The following is a 9,540-nucleotide window of genomic DNA, read 5'->3' as shown; positions in this document are numbered from 1 at the left end:
TGTCAACACCAAATGTATAACTTAGATTACTAGTATAATCTTTTAGATGTTTTCTAACATTCATTATCATAAAATATCAAACTATTTATAATGTAAGGGATTTTTTATTATAAATCTTAATAGTGTACAATGCTAAGTCATGTATGTGAGTAAAAGAAAACAACATCTTACATTTCTGTAAGGAGAAGTCAATTTTGAGAGAAAATATAAATGATTCTTTTTACTCATTATCTCTTTTTTATTCCAAATTCTTGACTTCTGAAAATTAATTTTTTTCCTCTCTCCTTCCAAATTTCTATGGGAAGTGGTCACAGGTCATAAGCAGCCTAGATTTCTCTCTCATTCTCTCTCTCATAAATGCTTTCCCTATTGTTTATCTCTCTGCTTTGTCTATATTGTTATTTAGAGCAATTATATTTGCTACAACAAATAAATCCAAAAAATCCTATACAGGCCTAAATCTTTGTGATCCATTAGGAACATATCCATAAATCAAAGAAGAGAATCCCTTCTATTTTATGGCTCTTATATCTTCAAAACATTGCACCTAAAATCACCAGGAAAGAGATCAAGAATGAGGACATTTATGAGGAAAGATTTAACACGCTAAGTTTATAGGCCTTGTAGTTCCCTTTTTTCACATTCTCTTGGCCAAAACCCAGTCATGTGGCCATGTCTTTCTTTCAGTAAAGAAAGCTGAAAAATGTATTCTAACTGTGTTCAGGAAGAAGAAAAAACACATCTTGTAGAAAGCTTGTTAAGCAAATCTGTCTGTGCAGGGTCTGTCTTAATGGATGGCAGTTGGAGAGTGGCAAGCTTCTCTGTCTTAGATTGGGTGAGCAAATCCAATTTATTGGGCAAAGAGTAAGAAAACTTTAGATTCTTATCCAAATCAGTTAATCCACTTCAGTAAAACTAATATCTATCACTATGTTTCTCAATTCTTTCAGAACTAAACAGTCTCCTTAACTCCAGTATGTAAGTGTTATTTGTTTATTTGTTTGTTTGTTTTATTATATTCAGTTAGCCACTATATAGTACATATTAATTTTTGATATACTGTTTAATGGTTCGTTAGTTACATATAACACCCAGTGCACATACATACTCCGGTATGTAAGTGTTATTTGTTTATTTGTTTGTTTGTTTTATTATATTCAGTTAGCCACTATATAGTACATATTAATTTTTGATGTACTGTTTAATGGTTCGTTAGTTACATATAACACCCAGTGCACATCACAGCATGCGCCTTCCTTAATATCCATCACCCTGTTACCCTCCCACTCCCTTCCCTCTATGACTATGTATCTCCACACACTCTCCCTTGTAAAAACTAGTTTGTTTCCTTTACTACATTACTTATACCCCAAATATGCTAAGATTATTCCTGCCATAGCCACAACTTTTCAGGGCAAGAATTCTTCTCCATTCCCTTTCTTTCTAGCATCTTATCTTTCAGGTTTCTATTCAGACATACTTTGCTTCAGGAAGCCTTATTTGTCTTCCGATACTCTAAGTTAGATGTCCTATTTAGTACTCCAAAACACCCTATTATAATATATATCACAATGCCTGGTAATGACCTGCATACTTGTCTGTCATTCTAACAGATCTTAGAATTCTGATCTTGCTTTGAATTGAATTTCTAGTACCTACGTATTAGTTTCTTAATGCAGAGGTAACAAAATGCCACAAATGATAGCCTAAAGCAATAGAAATCTTTTCTTTCACAATTCTGGAGCCACAAAGTCTAATATCAAAGTGTTGACAGGCTTATGCTCCCTCTGCAGTCTCCAGGGAAGGGTTGGTCCCACACTTCTTTCCTAGCTTCTGCCTGTTGCAGCCATCTTTGATGTTCTTTGGCTTGTAGATGGATCACTGCAATCTCTGCTTCCATATTCAGCTCTGGTTCTCCCTCCTGTGCCTGTATCTTCATATAGTCTTCTTATGAGGACATGAGTCATTGGATTTAGGGCCACCCAAATTCAGTATGACTTCATTTTAACAGAAAAGTCAAATGAGAGAGGCCAAACACAATCTGTTAATGTCGATCAAATCACCTTAAATTCTTCATGGTCATCACAATAATTGAATGGCTAGCAAATACTCATTTTGTTTTATATTCTCTAATTTAACTATTTTTAATAGATACAATTCCATATCAAAAATGATAAGAATATATAATACTTTGTATATTTTATGCAAACTATTTTTTATCTCCTTTGTGAAACCATTCATTACCTAAAATGTAACTGAATTGAGAATATGTGTTAGTTATGAAATATATTATTGTATTTCCCATTACAAATGCTAAAAAGGCATCTTTATTAAAAAACACTACGATTGCTTTACAAAAATAGCATGAAACACTTAAACATAATATGGTTTGAGAAACCACATTGTTAGATATCATGAAACATGAGCAAAGTCATGAAATTTAATGCAGATTCACATTAACATATTTTTATTTACAAATTCATTGTTTGACAAGGAAATAGGAAATAATAAAATGAGTCAGTAAGTCACTTTTGTCAAGCCTCTAGAAAATGCTCAAAGTCCAGTACTTTTTCACTCACTCTCCCAGTACCAGAACCTGACTTTTTTCCTGAGAGACCATATTTAACTCTGATATTATCTCTGATTTCTCCTCTTCCTCTCTTTACTGAATAAGTCATATCACATGCTTACTCTTGTATTGCATATCTAAAACTACTATCCTGACCTTCCATTACTCAGAGTACTCAAGAACCCTGTGCAACTCCCTTGGGCCCTGGCAAGGAACAGAGCATTTCCTTTTCTGATTTACCTTGCATGCTGCAACCCCTTGCAAATAGACTATAGTCAGGTTTTAGTCTCTAAATTGAACACAATTTAATTTAACAGGTAAATCCCTAAATGCTGTATAGACCTTTATCATTGTGTCTCATTGAGCTGACTGCTCATAAATCAGGGACCCAGACTTCTTCACTTTGTAGAATTGAATATAACTTTTTTTATAATATCAATACCCAATTTGGTAACATTGTTTTGCAAATTCACAATTATCAAATGCAGTGCAGTGACAAAAAGAACTGTTAATACTTAAAGAGTAAGAACCAACTCTCAGTGACCCTCTTGGAGAGATTTAAGAAAACTGTGAATATATGCTCCATGTAAAACAGTGTATCAGGAGACAGAGAGATAGAGATAAAGTTTTATTTTCTTCCATACTATATAATAAATATTTTAATTTTCTTGAAAAGAAGAAAACATTTAGAAAATAGATACACTGGATTCTTTGATTAATATTATAAAAGAAGAAAGCCACGACCACAGTAAAATCAAGGAGTTACTCACGGAGGCATATATATCATATGTAATCCCAGCACTGGTTAGGGGTATACATTAGGAACTATGAAAAAAGACAAACACTAATGGAGATCCATTTAATAGATTCTAAGAAGATCAGGGAGAAAACATTCAAAACTGAATTTAGACATTAAGGATAATCTATTCGAGCCACAAATGAACTATCATTAGACCAGGAGAGCAATTTCAAATTATAAATAAAGTTTTATTTGCAAAGTACAAAATCATGATGGCTTAAAACTAAGAAGACAATTCATAGCTAAGGTCTTCACCAATGGTCATTTAACAAAGATTTGAAGCTAGACACAGAACATGTATCCATTTAGGGTTTTTTTTTTAATAGCTTAATTTGTTTATATTAAAAATGCTAATTACTAAGGAATATATAGCTTATTTCACAAAATAGATTCAATTATTCTTTTTTAATCCCTGGTTGTCCATATGAAATTCTTGGTTTGCTGATTTTTTAAAAATATTGCTTATAGCAATATATGACCTGAATAATAGACATTTGAAAACAAGAATCTATATATTGGCCAATTGCTGGTTATGTTAGTTAAAGATAATGCTTTAAAAAAAAGTTCATAATGGTGTACCTCTCACAATTATACTGTTAATATCTTCAAAAAATATTTTATCACTCAAAAAGTAACTTTGTCATAAATAGAAAGTGATTAAGTCTCACATATTATTTATATTTGATGTTAGATTTTCTTCAAGGTAAGAAAATATTCAGGACACTATTCACAGAAGTATAAACACAAACCTGTATATAGTCAAAATTATTCTGAAGACTAAGCATGGTGCTCTGGGTCTCTCTGGAAGATTTAAGAAATAGTAAAGGATTTTTTATCTATTCAGAGGTACACAGGAAGAAAGGATTCTGATGATTTTTTTTACTCATCTTTCTGTTTCTCTTATTTTTTCCTTGAAGAAATCAGGGGCTCTGAATCTTGACAGGAATCTCATAAAAACAGTTGTTATCAGTGTTTATATTAAAAAAAAAAACATGATTCAGCTGATCTGTAGGTACGGTGAGGATGGGAAGTTCTATCCCAGAGTTTTCTATACAATAGAGATTAAGCAGTCTCTGTAGCTAAATCATCATCTCTTACCTGGATTATTGCATTAGTCTGCTAACTGCACCCCCCTTTGCCCCCTAAAATATTTATATTTTTATTTAATATTTTATCACCAGAACAAAAGGAGGGATCCTATTATAACCTAAATCAGATCATGTCTCTGTGCCCAAAGCCTCCCAGTAGCTTCCCACTTGACAAAAGAATAAAAACCAAATTCCTTTCATTGGCCTACAAGACTCTACAGGATTCATGGCACCTGGGTGGCTCAGTGGGTTAAAGCCTCTGCCTTGGGCTCAGGTCATGATCTCAGGGTCCTGGGATCGACTCTCGTATGGGGCTCCCTGCTCGGTGGGGAGCCTGCTTCCCTTCCTTACTCTCTGCCTGCCTCTCTGCCTGCTTGTGATCTCTCTCTGTCAAATAAATAAATAAAGTCTTCAAAGAAAAAAAAAAAAAAAAAAGACACTACAGGATTGGAGCTGCCCCCTACCACCTCTCCACCCATCTGCTGCCACTTGACCAGGAGCTTGCTGGCTTTAGCCACCTTAGCCCCCACCCCCAACCCCACCCCCATTTGCTCAGGACCTTTGCACTTCCTATCCCCTTTGCTAAAAGACATACCCTCCCCCGCCTTAATTTCCTCACCTTATTCAGGGGCCTACCTCCTCACCTTCTTCAAAACTCTATAGCAAGACAAAAAAAAAAAAAAAATGCTAAAGCATCTAGGGGCTGAGCTCTCATCTCTTCATGTTCCCTCATGCAGAAGATGGTTTGCCAAGGTCTTGGAAAAATTCCTCTTCCAATGGCTAGTCAATGTGTATTGCAAATCTCCAGCTTTCTTGGGCAATCTCCAAAAGCCCACCCAGATTCAGAGCTTCCAAAGGGATCTCTTGTGTCATAGGCTGCAATTTCACTGTGAAAGTTTTATATCTGCCCAGCCCTACATTCTCACTCTTTTACAGATATTGCCCCAATAAATCTCTGCATGAAAATTTTGAGCTCAGTCTGCTTCAGGAGTTCTCAAGTTAAAGTAAGCTTGAAACTGAAAACAATTTGAATGTCCATTGAGAGAACAGAGAGGATCAGAGTGTCAGGTTACACTTTCATGAATTAGAGATCTTACTTTAAGCTTTATCATTATTTCAAGAATACAAAGAATCAAGATGTAGAAACAAGGAAGGCAGAAATTCAGGATCTCCTGCAAGATTTCCTAGGCTCTTTTTTCTAGTGTCAGACATACTCAGGCTTTAGAAAACAGATAACATTTCTAAGTTGCACAAACATAGTCATTTAGGTCATGGAACATCTACATTTTTTGTGCAGATAGTTTTATAGCCATGTGACATTGTCAGGGGAGCCATGTCTTATAAATCCATAGACCTCAGATGTGTTAACAGTAAGCAATCCTAGATAATCTGGAACAATCGTTAAAAACATTCATAGATAAGAATTCTTTTGCCAGGGAAAAAGAAATTTGGACTTTTTGCCAAGAGATCTATCATTGTTACTTTATAAGATTAGACGGGGACATGTGTCTTCTTCCTTTTCAGGAGAAAGAGAGAGAACACACCACAAACCTGATTCTTAACTCCTTAATCTACAGTTATTGCCAGAGTAAATTAATAAATTGTGATATAGTCACAAAATTGATTCTCAAGGAGTAAAGAAAATTAATAAAATACAACTACATCAACAACATAGATGAAACTCCTAAGTATAATAATAGATAAAAGAAACATGACACATATAATATATACTGATTTATTCCATTTATCTATACATTTTAAACACAGGCAAACTTAACTATACTGTAGTGGCTAATATGGTACTACCCATGGAAAGATTAAATGTAATGATTGGGAAGAAGTACAAAGAGCTTTTGTGATGTTGTTTCATGATGTAGGTGTGGCTATTCCATGACTTTTCATTTTGTACATATGCACTGAGTTATATATTTGTGTTTGGTCAATTTTCCTTTTTTTAAAGAAATGGAAATACTTAGAACATTCATAGGCTATGATTAGAAAGTTAACCTTTAATAAAACTATTTTAACAATTATTTAACCTTAAAAAGAATTTCAAGCTTAGAGAATTTTGCAAGGGATTTTTTTGCATAATATTCCAGAAATAGCTAATCTCTGTATCAAGAAATCTCTTCCAGAAAATTGAAAAACAAACAAACAGAATGCTCATAAGAATATATTTATATACAATTTAACTTACATATAAACAAATATAATTAATATGTGAATATGATTTTTAAACATTGATATAAAAATCTATCTTAAAAATAAAAATTGTCAAGTTGAAATGAAAATTCAAAGTAGCTCTCTTGTACATATATTCCTATATACACATGTGACTAATAATAAGTACACATGTGACTAATGATAAGTACACATGACATATATTTGCACATATACAATCAAAGTTTATGGTAAGAATCTGTATGTATTTATAATGATTAAGTATAAGCATGTTGATCAAGATAAATTAGGGAGAGTAGAAACAAATTTGGTTGTATACTAAAATTTGGTATATAACAGTCAAAAATGTTGCTGAAGGTGTTTCTGAAATGTTTGTGTTCTGTAAGACCATCACATCTTTATTAATTTCTAGAAAAAATGGCTTGTCATACTTGGGAAATGCAATGTTTAAAATCTTTAAAAAATACATGTGGTTCTCAAATTGTGAAGTCTTCAAACACTTTCTGAAAAAGGACAAAAGAGATATTTTAGGGTTTAAGGATCAAAAAACAAGATGGGGTATCATGAACTATTGAATACTTTTTGCAATAAACATCTCCTAATGAGAGTAATGGGATTTCTTTTTCTCTTTTTTTTTTCATTTTCTTTTATTTGTTTGTTTGCTTCATTGAGTTTCAAAGTTTGTGTTCCATATGGTCAAAATCTTTTGTAAATGTTTACCTGTTAATGCTATTTTGTGATGAGATTTCATGTATTTCCTCTTTAAAAAACTTTTTTTTTTTATGGAGATAAGTAATGCCAAGTGCTAGTATCATTCCACAAGTATATGCCTTTAATTGGTCATATTTTTAGAGCCCTATTAGAATAGCTTCTTGATATTTGTGTTTTATGATGTTTTGTTGTTGTTATATGGAAAATAGGATTGCCTCAGATAATATAATTTAAAAATAAAATAATAGTATGATTATTCTACTTGTTTAGTTAACCAATGGAGATTTACTGATTTTTTAATTAACTTAGGAGATTTAAGTTAAATAACTGTATAGCATATTAGTAACATTGATATTGCCTTAGGTAAATACATAATATTTCCCAGACATCTTGTTTTTACCTGAATATTTGTGTTTTTTCTCTCCAAAATTAATCAGAAATCTCTATCATATTAATACTAACACTATATACATTATCACTTAATTATTCATCGTTAATTATTTGAAAAATTTTTTTCCAAACATTTGCAACATCTAACATTGGCAAAGGATAGCTGTCTAATATATAGGTAAAAACTTGAAATAGATACAAAACAGAAGTAAATCCAATAAAAGTTGAGCAAAGGCTATATATACGTAATTGATAGAAAGTGAAGTCTGAATAACTAAACATAAAGCAGGTGATCACCTCACTGGTAGACAGCAAAATGCAAGGTGAAATAAAAAATAAAACCCAGTTTGGTTTGTGGAAAGGGATGAAGAATTCTCATTCTATTAAATTAATAACATAGTTAAGAACATCAATAAAATATGGCAATGTTATGCTCTTAGAATTTTTGCAAAATTGTTACCTAAATCTGGGAAGAGTTATTTCTAAGATTTCTGCTCTTGGTGGGATAATATAAAATAAATGACTAAGTTGATTATTATTGTCCGATTAAGATGTAATATCAAGGTCTTTGCTTTTTTTTCCCTCTCTACTATGCATATGACTTGCCCTATGTCTGCTTTCTAATATATGAAAGATAACCAAGTATATAGGTGCACTGATAAACACACACAGAGACTCTTCAAGGGCACTTTACTTAGAGAGGGTATATAAAATCACTGATGTACATTTATTTACACTTCTGAGCATAGTTTTCTCCTTGTTGTCATCAAATTACTCTGTAACTGGTCATTTCTGATCAGCAGCTTTCTTAGTTACTGCTGTTATCTGCAAACTGCAATCATGGTAATCGGATTTAGGATTTGAAAAACCTGACAATAGAGCAACGCTCCAACATGCGTCCAGGGCAATACCGTGTTTACTTGAGTCTTAATGGTAAATGTTTGCATTCTGGATTTGTTTTTATTTAAAAGCTAATATTTATGTATTATGGAAAAAGTATCAGACATTATAGGAAACCCATTCACAATTGCTTTTGTATTATCCAAATAATGTTTTATTGTGTACCGAGGCAGGCACCATTGCATATTACCAAATTTAGGTGGCAACTCTTCATTATTGCCATAAATGTGGAAAAGAGCATCTAACCTAATAAGAATAAGCCTACCCTTGAACCATCAGGGCAGGATTAACAACTACCTGAGTGATCTCTAGAAATTTAAGATCACGGTCACCCAGCCAGGGCTCTCATCCTGTGCTAGTCTCTGCATTTCCCTCATTTGAAAAATCACCACCACCTTCACCTTTTTTTTTTTTAACAGTTTTTAGTTACGTTCACCTTTACATACAAATTATTTTACAAATTCACGATTACCCAAAAATCACCCTCAACCTCAACTCAGAAAATGTCTTTAAACCAGCTTGTTTTTATTAAAATCTTGCTACTTCCATAAGAAATTTACTTAGGTAAATTTATTTTAGTAACTAGGTAACTTTATTTTAAAACCAGGTAACTTTATTTTAAAACTAGGTAACTTTATTTTAAAACCAAATCATAGCAGATTAGCATAGGAAGACCCTGATCTTTCAGACATATCTATTAGCGCAATTATTCAGTCTGCGGCTCATTAACATAAATGTGTGGCTAATCTTCAGTTTTAATAATATATGCACCCTTATAACTAGTGAGTACTTTTTAACTTTTCCTCTTTACAATTATGTGTGGTCTTTATTGAGAATACTGCTTTTGCTGATACTGATTTCTATTTTATAATATTTTACACTTTGCTTATCAGAGAAGAAAA

General features: G+C 32.6%; 1 long non-coding RNA gene across 1 annotated transcript in view; it reads left to right on the top strand.

Annotated features, from left to right (window-relative positions):
- LOC132027739 (uncharacterized) overlaps positions 1 to 9,540 on the top strand; it is a 39,499-nt gene that overhangs the window by 7,943 nt on the left and 22,016 nt on the right. The gene's annotated exons all lie outside the window — the stretch shown is intronic.

The sequence above is a fragment of the Mustela nigripes genome, chromosome 12, assembly GCF_022355385.1.
Source record: "Mustela nigripes isolate SB6536 chromosome 12, MUSNIG.SB6536, whole genome shotgun sequence".
NCBI lineage: Eukaryota > Metazoa > Chordata > Mammalia > Carnivora > Mustelidae > Mustela > Mustela nigripes.
Note: the sequence above shows the minus strand (reverse complement) of the source record. Positions and strands in the feature narration are given on the sequence as shown.